General features: G+C 47.0%; 2 protein-coding genes and 1 pseudogene across 2 annotated transcripts in view; 2 read left to right on the plus strand and 1 right to left on the minus strand.

The window, feature by feature from the left end:
* The window catches only part of LOC136528210 (exopolygalacturonase-like), a 269,570-nt gene that overhangs the window by 186,448 nt on the left and 69,047 nt on the right, over positions 1-14,075 (minus strand). The window lies entirely within an intron of this gene.
* The window catches only part of LOC136528212 (ubiquinone biosynthesis O-methyltransferase, mitochondrial-like), a 90,027-nt gene that overhangs the window by 36,175 nt on the left and 39,777 nt on the right, over positions 1-14,075 (plus strand). The window lies entirely within an intron of this gene.
* On the plus strand, positions 5,726-9,101 carry LOC136528568 (uncharacterized; annotated as a pseudogene).

A 14,075-nucleotide genomic window follows, 5' to 3' on the forward strand; every position in this document is an offset into this window, starting at 1 on the left:
TGCTGTGTTGCATAATATCCAGGTTAGTTGTACCTTGGAGAACAAGATCATTGAGGGTCAGAAAACAGATAAGGGAATATTCCATATCAAGGAGAAAATGAAGAAAGAACCGACCAAGCACTTTAGAGTGGATGAACAAGGAATGTTATGGTTTAAGGACCGTCTGGTTGTACCTAAAGATCGAGAGCTCAAGAACAAATTGATGGATGAAGCTCATCACTCTAAGTTGTCTATCCATCCTGGAAGTAGCAAAATGTACCAAGAATTGAGACCTCGTTATTGGTGGACGAAGATGAAGAAGGAGATTGCAGCGTTTGTTGCTTGTTGCGACATGTGTTGTAGAGTGAAAGCTCTTCATATGAGACCCACAGGAATGTTGCAACCTTTGTCAGTACTAGATTGGAAATGGGATGATATAAGTATGGATTTTATCACCGGTCTTCCCACCACACCAAAGGGGAATGATTCAATTTGGATGATTGTAGATCGCCTTACCAAATCAGCTCACTTTTTACCAGTCAAGAACGCTTTTCGACCCCCTCAGTATGCTGAGAAGTACATTACAGAGATTGTTCGATTACATGGTATACCAAAGACTATCGTGTCTGACCGTGGGTCACAGTTTACCGCTCATTTTTGGGAGCATCTTCATAAAGGTTTGGGTACTAGCTTGGTTCGTAGTACAGCTTACCACCCACAGACAGATGGGCAGACAGAGCGAGTTAATGCTGTTCTTGAAGATATGCTTAGAGCTTGTGTGTTATCGTCTAGGGGTTCATGGGAATCATAGTTACCTTTGGCAGAGTTCGCTTACAACAACAGTTACCAAGAGAGTATCAAGATGGCTCCATTTGAAGCATTGTATGGCAGGAAATGTAGGACACCATTGAATTGGGTTGAGCCTAGAGAGAGAAAGTTTTATGGAATCGATTTTGTTGATGAGGCTGAGAAAAAGGTCTGTATTATCCAACAAAACATGAAAGCGGCATAGTCACACCAGAAGAGTTATGCAGATAAGAGAAGGAGACCGCTAGAATTTCAAGTTGGTGACTATGCCTATTTGAAAGTTACCCCAATGAAGAAGAAACGGTTTGGAATTAAGAAGAAACTTGCTGCTAGGTTTGTAGGACCGTACAAGATCATAGAGAAGAAGGGTCCCGTGGCTTATAAGTTACAGTTACCAGAAGCGATGGGTTCGATCTTTCCAGTCTTCCATGTATCACAGTTGAAGACGTGCTTGCGTGTTCCGGAAGAGAGAATAGAACCTCAGGGCATTCGGATCAAATCAGACTTGGAATACCGTGAGCAACCGGTTCGAGTTTAGGACACTAAGGACCGAGTCACTCAGAATAAAGTGGTGAGAACATATAAGATACAGTGGAGTCATCACGATGATGGTGATGCGACGTGGGAAACAGGAGAATATCTGCAAAACGCTTATAAGGATTTTTATAACAAATGGTTCATAACTCAAAATCTCAAGATGAGATTCTTATAAGGGGGAGGGCTGTAACACCTCGGTGTTAAGCATGCATTAACATTTTGCAAATCATGAGCATAATCATTATTATGCATTCATAAGCATGACATGAAATATAGAATTGAAACATACTAATGAAACATGTATGTTGCATAGTTTTGTTTTAATAGATTGGATGCTATGTTTGTTTTGCCATGTGTGTACCTTGGTTGATCACTTAGACCACTTAGAAGTAATTAGGATGCAATTTGGAGCAAGGTGTATATTCAAAGTTTTCTCAAATTTTGCTTTTAAAAATAATCTTCTAAAATAGGGTTTTTGATTTAAATTAACTTTAAATCTATAGTTCAAAATCTAATTGGATTTTGGCCTTACTCTTTTTGGCAAAGTTGTAGAGTACATTTTTCTGAACAACTTTTATTTTGGGTCCAACTTTTGAAATTACTTTGAAGAGGTTTAAAAATTCATTTGAATGAATTTGGGGAAGAAAATAAAAAGGAAAGATCACATTTTCACTTAATAGGCCGCCGCCTCCCTTCTGGCCCGCTCGCGGATTCGGCCCGCAGTGCCCGCGCGCCCGTGCCTCCCGCTCGCCCATGCCCACGCGCCTACGTCCTGACCGTGGCAGACTCCCGCCGCCGCGTGGTCGCCATGCGCCGGCGACGGCAGCACCTGGCCGTCTCGGTGGCCCCCGCGCACCACGCGCTCGCCTACACCTCCGCACGCGCGACTGACTCCCCTGCGCTCTCTCCCATTTTCCTCTCACGCGCCAGCAGCAGAGCATGCGCACGCACTCACCTCTACCACCGCCTGCACCAGCGCCTCGCCGGAGTTAGCCATTCCGGCCACTCCAGTTCGCTAGAGCTAGCTCCGTCTCGCCCAAAGCTCCGCCTCCACCTCGCGCACCCCGTGCTCGCCTCGGTAAGCCATGGGAAGCTTCCCTTCCTCAGGAATCCCTCGCCAGAGTAGTGGTCGAGCTCACTAGAGAGCTCTGCTCCGTGGACTCCCCCTCTCCGCTCCACCTTTCTCCCTATTTTCATGCGCTCAAGCACCACCCTGACGCGGTGGAGCTCCCAAGCCCCTCCCCGCGCCTCATCTCGACCAGAGATGGCCGACCGACGTTGAGCCGGGCCACCGCGCCGCCATGGATGCCGGTGAGCTTGCTCCCGAGCTCCACTGGCCACGATAGCTGCACCAGTAGGCTCGCCTTGCGAAGGAGAGTGCGATAGAGTAGACCTCCTCGCCGGAGACCTCGCCGGCGGCGAGGTTAGCCGTGGTCAGCGCCGCCCTTCTTCCTCTCCCACTGACAGGTGGGGTTGCGCTGACCCCCAGGCCCGTTTGTCAGCCCCTGTGTGTGTACGCACGTGTACAGATCCGGGTGGATCTAGCGTTTTTGAACCAGGATTTTCAGAAGGAATAAAAGAAACGATTTACACATTTTGTTTAAATGCTTTAGAAATTCATAAATTGAAAAATATTGCTCCCAATTTGATGAAACAAATTTCTATATGCTTCTTATTCTTAGATCTATAGTAGAAAAATATTGCATGTGGTTTTTGTGATACTTTTGTATAGGGTTTTATTTAATTCTTGTATTTGCTGTTATCTTAGAAAATGTCTAGTAAATAGAACAATTATTAGAAAAATATGGTTCTAGTTTTGTTAATCTCCTTTAGTGATGTACTTTGTAGGAAAAATATATGTCATGCATGTTCTGTAGAGAAATATTGATGTGTAGTTCAAGTGCCTTTAATTGATGATTTTTTGTTATTTTGATAGAGAGCAAAAATTGTATAAAACATGTGTATGATAAGTTTTGCACAGTGATTGTTTACTGTGTAGAACATAGGAAAAATATTAAATCTGTTTTTTGATACTTTTCATAATACAAAGTATTTTCATGCTCATATTTATGCCATAGCTTGTCATTTTTGTGTAGGCTATTTTACTTATCCAAATGCCATGAAAATTTTATGGTTGTCTACTTAGAGTAGTACTATGCTACTGTAATTTTCTCAGATTTTTCTGTGCTACCAAAATAGGTGTTGCTATTCAAACCTAGTTTCAATTAGGGTTTAATTAACCTTTTTAATGCATGTTTAGTTAATAATGTTTGCTTTGGTGTATCTTTGAAGCATCTTAGCTTGCTGTGGTGACTTGGCATGTTAGTACAGTGGTTGTAGTAGTAGTATAGTAGTACATGTTCTTGGATGATGTTGGCTACCTTATAGAAGAGCTTTACTTCTACTATGTCCAATAAAGTTAAACATGTTCATCTACATTCCATGCATCATGATCATTACATGTCATCTCTCTGATGCACCTATGCATGAGCACTTATACATCTGCATCATACGGGATCGTAGGAGGAGTTGCTAGTAGCAGTCCAGGAAGAGCAGACCGGGACAGATCCACAAGAAATCCAGGCACAGGAGGTGCCAGAGGAAGAGGAGCAAGGAGAGGACTTGCCCGAGTGCGTGGATCATCAACCTAGTTCGTTCGAACAAGGCAAGCCCTGGAGCATTCTAAGTCTCCTACTTTATAAAAGCAATTCTATCTATATATGAGTTTATATATTGTTGCATTAAGTTGTAGGAGTTGATTGAAACCGTTGATGCATTTATTACTATCCTTGCCTACCTTATTACCTTTTTACCCTGTTAGGTCGGGATCAAATAACTGCTTAGCCTTGCTTAGACCAGTAGCGATCGATGATTTTTGGTCACCTACATTTATAGGTGGTTACTGGAAGAATTTAGCTATGGAAAGAATGATATCCTAGAATTAACCATGTGTGATGGATAATTGGAGACCGGACGGAAAAGTTGGAGGCAACCAGACAAGGTTCTGGGGTGCTATTAGTTTTCCGTCTGTGTGAATTAAGGACCAATCGTTGCTCGTCCCTCTTGTCATATTGAACGTATGCCTCACATTTAGCTGGTCGAATAAAGTACCTTTCGACCGCGAAGCTAGTGACACTATTCGAGCCGGGATAAACTCGGATTGGTAGACTGATGCTGAAGGGGGTATGACGGGGACGCGAAGAGTGAGCCCAAGGTGCGTCCTTGCTGTCGGGCGGTCCCTAGGTAGTGCGGTCCATGACTGTTATCCCGCGGCTACTTGGAAAGTGTCATTAGTGATCTGTAGCTCACTTGATCGGTGAGTGTGGTTTGTGTGAGGAATAAATCACCAGCTGGTTAGGAATCGATTCAAATCGCCATTGCTCCTGGATAGTGAGCACTTGACTCGAGCTACAACATTGTAGTAATTATGATGGAACACTGATGGTTATCTGGATGGTATGGGATATGCTAAATCTAAGTTGGTAAATGGATGTTATTGGTTAATCAAGTGATTGCTATAGTATAGGTGCTTACCTAGATGGATAGGTCATAATAAAGATGATGCCAAGTACTTAAAATGGTTTCTTCATGATAGCTTATGCTTTTCGTAAACGAGTCAGCTAGCCCGCTAAAGAAAGCCTTGCATAATCCTTAGTGTCGCTTTATTTTGGTTTAAGATGGGTAAGTCTAGCTGAGTACCTTCTCGTACTCAAGGCGTTGTTCCCATTGTTGTTGCAGATGGTCAAATGTACTACAGCTATTGCATTAACTGCCTGTACCCGGTGATGGGCGACAACTAGGACCAAGGGCAATGGTCACTCCATATCTCTCATCTGATGCTTTTGTTGGAGATGACTACCTACTGGCACTGTATCTGAACCAAAAATGTGTGTGTGGCTTTAAAACTATTTGCTTCCGCTATTTCAGTTTGAACTTGGGTTGTAATAACTTTATGTTCTAAACTCTGATGTATCCAACTGTCATTGCGAACTTTATGTAACATGTGATGGTGATTGCTAAACTTGTACGATCTTGGTTTGAAATCCTTCATGGTTTCACGAACTACCGGGTTATACGGGCTTGAGTTTGCTAAATTATCTGCTTCGGCGGAAGATTTCCTTACTTAATCTCGTATAATTGGTCGGTTCTGTTATAGTGGGCCCCCATCGCACTACGCTATATAAAGTGGTGAGGGCCGGCGGCTCATTGTACGAGGTTCACCGTGAGCCACTCCGCCCCACCAACAAACCCTAAGTCTGATCTAGTAAGGGTGCGCAGCCAGCGACGGGAAGACACCACCGTCATCACCGTCGGCCTCACTGCCCCCCACCACGTCGCCGGACTTCACCAACTCTTCTCCGACCATCGCTGCCCATGCACAGAACATCACCGACCGAACGAGATGGCTAGATCCTCCTCGACGGCGCCCTCCGATGGTCTGTACACTCCCATCCACTCTCCTCTCTCTATGACTCGGTAGTACGGTTCATTAGGTTTTCTACTTGTTCCTCCCAAATAAAAAGAACAACCTGACTAGATGCTACCCTAGGTGATCTCTGGAGGCTAACAATGGTATTAGACGCCTATCTAGTTCGTAGATCTGGATCGGGGAAAGAAAAGCAAATTGAACCCTAACCCTAGATCGGGTACGGGAAAAGTGGACACAGTTTCAACAAAGAACCCTAACCCTAGTAGTTCATCAGCCTAGGGTGTAGATCTAGGGTTTCTGAATCAAAGGCAAAGAAAACGAATGAAAAGAAAAAAGTGGAGTTTGAATTCGATTCAGATCTAATAGAACCAACCCTAACCCTAAAGATAGGGAGCCTACCTGGGCTTCCCTCACCGCCGGCGGCATCACCACCGTGCGGAAAGAGCAGAGATCCACACTGCACCTCGCACGCGCGGTCACGGCAATAGGGCACCACCATGCGGCCCCTCGATGGTGGTGTGCTTAGCCTCGGGCGAGCACGCACGCCGGCGAGAGGGCGCTGGGTGGAGCCCCTCTTCTTCTCCCTCGGCCACCATGGACGGCTGCTGCTGCGGCTGTTCTACGAGCGGCGCTGCGTGATGAGAGAGAAGGGGAGGGAGAGAATGAGATAGGGTTTCATGGGTGCGGCGGCCGGGGCATTTTTTGTTTCGCCCGACTCACGTGGACGACCGTCGGATCGCATTCGGCGGATGGCAAACACCTAGGCTAGATTTGGCCCAGGCGGGTGCACAGAATGTCGGCCCAGGCCCACGTTAAGGCCGCACAGGAACTGGGCCATGGGCGCAGCAGCGCAGGCCACGTTGGGTAAACTGGCTACGGGCCGCGCCAGGCATCGGGCCGAAATGGCCAAATAAATAGTAATTTTCTTATTTTCCAGAAAACAATTTGATGCATATTAGATGAATCTGAATTGCATTTTGATGCAAATCTCTGTATAATTTTGTCCAACGATAATTTTGTTCGGAGAAAAGTATAGTATTTTAAGAGTTTCTAGAAAATAGAATTAACAGATTTATTAAGTTTTCCGCTGCGCATTTAAAGTTGTTATGGACTTTTAATTAAATTCGAACCAACGTGAGAATTTGATTTTAAGAGCCAAGAAATGAATATGAGTTGATTATGATATTGTTATTTTCTGACCAACGTTGTTAATAGCAATATTATGATTTTAATGATTATGCATTATTTCTATTTCTACCCAACGGTGATGTAGATTTAATGTATAAAACAATTGTATGTTTTAATTTTAACCAACGTTGAAACTAATGCATGCAAATTGTTTTTTTATATTATGTTCTCACTTTAAAGAGAAATTGTGTTTTCAGGAGGATACTCCTTGATGGCTTATATCAAAGATATCCCAACTCTCAGAGGGGATAACTACATTGAATGGAAGAAAAAGATCGACCTAGCCTTCATTTTGGCTGAGGTTGACTGGGTAGTCACCACACCGTGTCCCAAAGAACCTGTGGCACCGGTGAGAGAGACTGATGAGACTGATGCTGCATGGCAGAACAGAGAGCGGGACTTTGCTCCCGTAAAGATGTCTTTTGACCTCGAGCATAGAAAGTGGGTCACAGCTAATAAGAAATGTTTGGCTATGATAAAGAATACAATTGAGCCTGCAATAGTGGGCTCAATTCCAGACTGGGACACGGTCATAGAGTACCTAGAAAGAATAAAGAGTCAGTTCACTGGCTCTTCAAAGACATATGCAACCCAGCTGATCAAGCAGCTGGTGACAGAAAGGTACTCTGGTGGCGGCAGTGGCATTAGAGAGCATATACTGAGAATGAGCAATTTGGCATCTAAGCTCAAACCAATGGATTTGGCACTCAAGGATGAGTTTCTTATTCATTTGATTTTTGCTTCTTTGCCTAAATAATTTGACACTTTTGTTGTTAATTACAACATACAGCCCGAGAAATAGGATCTAGAAAAGCTCATAGCCATGTGTGTGTAGGAGGAGGAAAGAATAAAAGTTTCACAGGGTGGTACTATCAACTACCTAAAAGATAATAAGAAAAAGAACTATAATAACAGCTCTTCCTCCAAGTCATCAGGAAAGGGTCCCATGCAACAGTCTCAGAACAAGCAATTCCCAGTGGATAAAGACCAGTGTCTCTATTGTAAGAAGACGGGACATTATAAGAAGAATTGTCTCGATTTCCTAAAGATGATTATGAAAAATAAAGGTGAGAACATTATTACGTTCGTAAATGAATCCTTGTATGTCAAGTTTTCAAAATCCACTTGGTGGATTGATTTAGGTGCAACTATTCATGTTGCTAATTCTTTATAGGGATTCTGTTCGATGAGAACTTTGCAAAGAAGCGAAAGTTTCATTAAAGTCACAAATGGAGTACAAGCAGATGTTGAGGCCGTTGGCGATCTTCCGCTAGAGCTTGCTGATGGCTTCATACTTTTTCTTAGAGATGTTCTTTATGTACCTTCTTTGCAAAGAAACTTAATTAGTGTTTCAAAGTTGGACCACGATGGTTATGATTGCCATTTTGGAAATGGCAAATGTTAGATATTGTTTAATAATAGATGTATTGGTCTTGCCTTCCGACAAGACAAGCTTTATTTGTTATCACTTCGTGAAAATGTGAATTCCATATGTGATGTGAATGAGAATGTATCCTCATCGAACAATGCAAACAGAAAACGAAAGAGAACTCCTTCAGAATTTGGAGGACGGCGAGATGGTCCTTGATCCTCTTCTTGTCTTTGTCCGGGACACCCCACTTCCACGACCCTGGAACCTCTTCGATGATGTGCTCGGAGAACACCAGCAAGGGGGTGGCAACGTCGTCCTTGACGGAAAACCAATGTGAAGGCCACCCCTTGTTGGAGGTCGATAGACGCATCGATGGGTATTCGTTCACCCGGTTGTTACGGAGATGAATACCGGCGCATCCTATCGGCACGCTCAGCTCTTGCTTCCTGACCCACTTCTTCAAAAGGTCGACGGCGAAGAGATACCACCACAGGTTGAAGTGGGGACTAATCCCTAGGAACCCCTCACACAGGGCGACGAACGTCGCAATATGCTAGACCCCATTGGGAGTAATGTGTTGCAACTCCACCTTGTAGTAATCCAACAGCCCACGAAGGAATTTGTGGGCAGGTATGGTGAATCCCCGCTCATGGAAGTGAGCGAAGGACACGACATATCCCTCGGGCAGTGACGACTCGTCCTCATTACCAGGCAGCCGCCACTCCTCGGTGGCGGTCAGCGGGCAAAGGAGGCCACGGCGAACAAGGCTCTCTAGGCGCTGAGGGGTGATGTCAGATTTGAACCATGGCTCCATTGAACGATTGGGATGGGGGTGGATGCGAGCTTGACAGCGGCTGCGATGCGGGTGTGGGAGGCTCAGGCGATTGGCGACTGTGGGGTATTAACCCCTATACCCTTACGGCTAGGCTTGGGTCGGCCCGGATCAGGGGGTCCGGTCCACCAGAAGACGACGCATGGCCCGGGCAACCTATTCGGAGTCCCGCGCAAGGAGTCAAGGCAGATTTGGAGATCAAGCAAGATCCTAGTCGGTTAGAATAGGAATCCTTATCTGGCCACCTATAGCAATTGTAACTGGCTAGGATTAGTTTCCAGATCTATAACCCTGCCCCTCGGACTATATAAGGTGGGCAGGGGACCCCTCTAAAAACATCTCTCATTGACATACAACAATACAATCAGACGCAGGATGTAGGTATTACGCCTTCACGGCGGCCGAACCTGGATAAAACCTCGTGTCTGTCTTGCATCACCATCTTGTTTGTGGCTTGCGCATCTATCTTCTGACAATCTACTACCTTGGGCATACCCCTAGGTAGACTGTCGACCATATTTTGTCGACAGTGGCGCGCCAGGTAGGGGGTGTGCGTACTGCTCTCCAAGCGAACAAGATGGTCATCATCTCCAGCTCCATGGCTACGCCGAACGGCCTCACGTTCACCGTCGGCCAGATCACCTGGACCACCAGCTCCAATGACTTCATCGCCATGACCACGGAGGAGGCGCGGATTCAATCTGTGTCGACCACTGCTTCACCTGCATCGGCTACAGCTCTGACCATGGTGGGTACAGCTCCGACCACGGTGGATCTGGCTCCAACCACGGTACATCTGGCTTTGACCACACTCGCACCATCTTCAGCCACGCCGATAACCCATCATCCGCTTCCTCGCTACAAAGGGAAGCAGATCGACAACACTGACCTGCTCGACTCCATCGATCCGGTCGGCACCAAACTTGCTGAAACCCTAGCTCTGGTAAGTTCAATTCAAAGTCAACCTAACGAGCAGGTAACCACTACCCACAACAGATCTACCTGACTAGCTCGGGCCAGTCATCCTACACGACTCGATACAGATCTTGTGGTCACATCTACTCCTGAAGGGTGCTCCGCTCATCGCCGGCCAGCCTCCACGACGGGTCTCTGGCTCTCCAAGTACGAAGCCTCGACGGAGAACTACTAGGCCCAGCCCTACGGCCTATGCAACTTCATCAACATGGTTCGGATTAAGGATTATCAAGAAGGATCCATCCACACAGTCCAAGAGGGTGGCTCCAGCTCCTCATCTGGCATTGCATCTAATGCCTCCGTCCACACCGAGCTCCAGCATCATGACGATGAAGGCGTTGAATACGATCTGGATATCCCAGACCACGCCCCGGGGTTCCCACAATTCCCGCCTTTCCCACCAAGGCGAGGGGACTTGATCAATGTTGTCAGTAATGATGAACCACCGGCAATTGGCGAAACAGAATAAGAAAGGATTGCATGCGAAGCACGCAATATTGACCGGTTTAATCGCCGACAAATCAAAGCCGAAGCAGAAGAGGAGGCACGACGCATAAGGGTCTAGCCACGTGACCTCAACAATGCCTTCGATAGGGTGGGGGACAAACAGGTCTTCAGGACTCCAAGCGCCAACGTAGCCGTCACTATGGCGACAATGCAACGGCTACCCAATACCCCAGAAACCCAGGCAGTTCGCGATGATATACAAGCTTATCTGACAGCTGCTATGGCTCAGACCGCAGAGATTGTAAATCAAGCCCGGGCTCCATCCGTCTCAGTCGAGTCAAGCCATAGCCGCTAGTACTCAAGTCGCTCATAGCCACTCAACCAATGTGGCTCGTGCAACGATGACCCCTCAGACAACCGTCAAGGCATAAATGGTGGCCATGATGGTGGTCGGGACGACAACCGCCGCAACTACCGGGACGACAACCACCGAGACAACCATGACAATCGCCGTGATATCCGCGGTCGCAGGGCTAATCAGGGTGGCATCTGGGATCGCCGTGATGGCAATAACGATCTCTGCCATTACCTCGGAGAACGCGATCTGCGCGATCGCATCAACCAGAGAGCCCACGATCGTGCATCCCACAAAAGTCATCACCGTATGGAATACGATACTACCCACGGCCCTCCGGGTATGAAGCAGTTTACTTCTCACCTTCGCCAAGTCATATGGCCCAAGAACTTCAAGCTCAAGAAGCTTCAGAAGTACGACGGCAAGGAGAACCCCGAATTATGGGTTATGCTCTATGAAACCGCGTGTAGATCAGCCATGGCTGACGAGCACGTCATGTCCAATTACTTCCCAGTCGCCGTCGGCCATGCAGGCCACCAATGGCTGGTCAGCTTGCCAGCAAACTACTTCTATTCTTGGTAGGAGCTCAAGCAAGCTTTCATCGACAACTTCATTGCAACTTGCGAGCAACCGGGGAACAAATATGATCTGCAATGGATTCGAGATCGGAAAGATGAGCCACTGTGCGAGTACGTCTGGCATTTCTCAGAGATGCGCATCAAGGTCCCGTCAATCTCTGACAACGAAGCAATCGAGGCTTTCATCTCTGGCCTTCGCTTCCACGACGCCCTATGGGACAAGCTCCTCCGCAAGAGACCTGAATCAGTCACAACGCTCCTGGCCACTGCTAAGAAATATGTGGACACCGACGATGCTAAGAAGATAATTATCGAAGAAGCAGTAAGGGTTCCACGCTCCGACCACCCCCACACCGCGACGACTACCGTGGCAACCATGGTCGGAACGACAATTTTGACCACCGCAACCAGCGCAACGACTCCCGCGACTACTGCGACCAACGTAATCAGCGGCGTAACCGCCGTGATGATTACAGGGGCAAGCGTGCTCGGGAAGACGATGGCGTGGTCAACACCGTTAAAAAAGGTGGCGGACGTCGTAACTACGAAGAAGACTATGCCAAAGCATTGAAAGGGCCCTACCAGCTCCATCCCAAGTCGAACCATACCATGGAGAATTGCCGCGTTCTCAAGTCTATCTACATGCGTCAACAGGCTCCGGATACATCCGATAAGACTAACGACGCAGGGGAACAACGCAACGAGGACAATGACGATGAAGACGCAGATCCCCGTCACAAGTATGCCAAGCCAACCGATCGCATGCACACCATCATGGGAGGCAAAGTGTCCATCGAGACCAAACGAGAATGCAAGCTGCTCGCCCGCACTTGCTTGAACATGGCCAACACCGACAACCTCGTCACCGATCCTCGGCTCCCTTCTTGGTCTCACCGTGAGATCTCCTTCAGCAGAAAGGACCAATGGGCCGCAATACCTAAGCCAGGACATTTTCCCCTAGTCCTCGATCCTTGTATCAACAAGGTTCAGTTTGACAGAGTGCTGATCGACGGTGGCAGCTCCATCGATATACTGTTCAAGAACAGTCTACCAGCCCTAAAGATAACCTAGGTGGATCTCAAGCCATATGAGGCATAGTTCTGGGGTGTTCTCCCTGGACAGAGCTCTACACCTCTCGGGCAGATCATGCTACCTGTGCAATTTGGGACCCCAAACCACTTTCGCACCGACTATGACAACTTCGTGGTCGCTGACTTCGACGGCACCTACCATGCTATCCTTGGTCGACTATCGCTCACCAAGTTCATGGCCATACCTCATTACAGGTATCTGGTGCTCAAGATGTCTACCGAGAAAGGAGTTCTAACCCTCAAGGGCAATGTATACGCAGCTTATACCTGCGAGGACAACAGCTTCAAAATAACAGAGGCTCATGACCTCTCTATTTGCATGGCCGAGACCATGCTCGACGCCAAGAAGACCTCAACCGACCACCTAGAGATCCCAGAGCTCGAGGCTCCACGCAAGAACATCAAGTCCAAGGAGCATAAGGTGATCCAGCTGGTCGACGGTGATCCCAACAAAACGACCCTTATCAGGGCCAACCTAGATCCCAAATAGGAAGACGCGTTCGTCAGATTCTTGAGGAGCAATGTGGATGTGTTCGCATGGAAACCTGCTGACATGCCCGGTGTACCTCGGAACTTGATCGACCACTCCTTGAATGTCAACGACAAGGCCAAACCTATCAAGCAGAAGCTACGACGGTTCGCTCGCGACAAGAAGGAGGCGATTAGGGTAGAAGTTACATGGCTTTTGGCAGCCGGATTTATCAAAGAAGTGTATCATCCGGAGTGGTTAGCCAACCCGGTTCTTGTACGCAAAAAGAATAATGAATGGAGAATGTGCGTTGATTACACTGATTTCAATAAACATTGCCCTAAGGACCCCTTTGGCTTACCTCGCATAGACGAGGTCGTAGATTCAACCGTCGGTTGCGAGCTGCTTTCCTTTCTCGATTGCTACTCTAGTTATCACCAGATCGCTCTCAAAAAGGACGACCAGATCAAGACATCTTTTATCACGCCTTTCGACGCCTACTACTACACGACCATATTGTTCGGGCTCAAGAACGCCGAGGCTACCTACCAACGCGCCATATAGGCCTACCTCAAAGACGAGATAAAAGATGACCTCGTCGAGGCTTATGTTGATGATGTAGTTGTCAAAACCAAGGAAGCACATACCCTTGTTGATAACCTGGAACGCACCTTTGCAGCCCTTAATACATTCCAATGGAAATTAAACCCAAAGAAGTGCATCTTTGGTGTTCCTTCTGGTATATTGCTTGGCAACATTGTTAGTTACGATGGCATATGCCCTAACCCAGAGAAAGTCAAAGCTGTCTTAGACATGAAGCCACCCAAAAAGGTGAAGGATGTTCAGAAGCTTACCGGATGCATGGCTGCTCTCAGTCGTTTCATATCAAGATTAGGAGAAAAAATACTACCGTTTTTCAAACTGCTCAAAGCATCCAAGAAGTTTGAGTGGTCGGAGGAAGTAGATGCTGCCTTCACATAGCTGAAACAATACCTTATATCACCTCCGGTCCTCAC

Source organism: Miscanthus floridulus, chromosome 19 (assembly GCF_019320115.1).
Source record: "Miscanthus floridulus cultivar M001 chromosome 19, ASM1932011v1, whole genome shotgun sequence".
Classification (NCBI taxonomy): Eukaryota; Viridiplantae; Streptophyta; class Magnoliopsida; order Poales; family Poaceae; genus Miscanthus; species Miscanthus floridulus.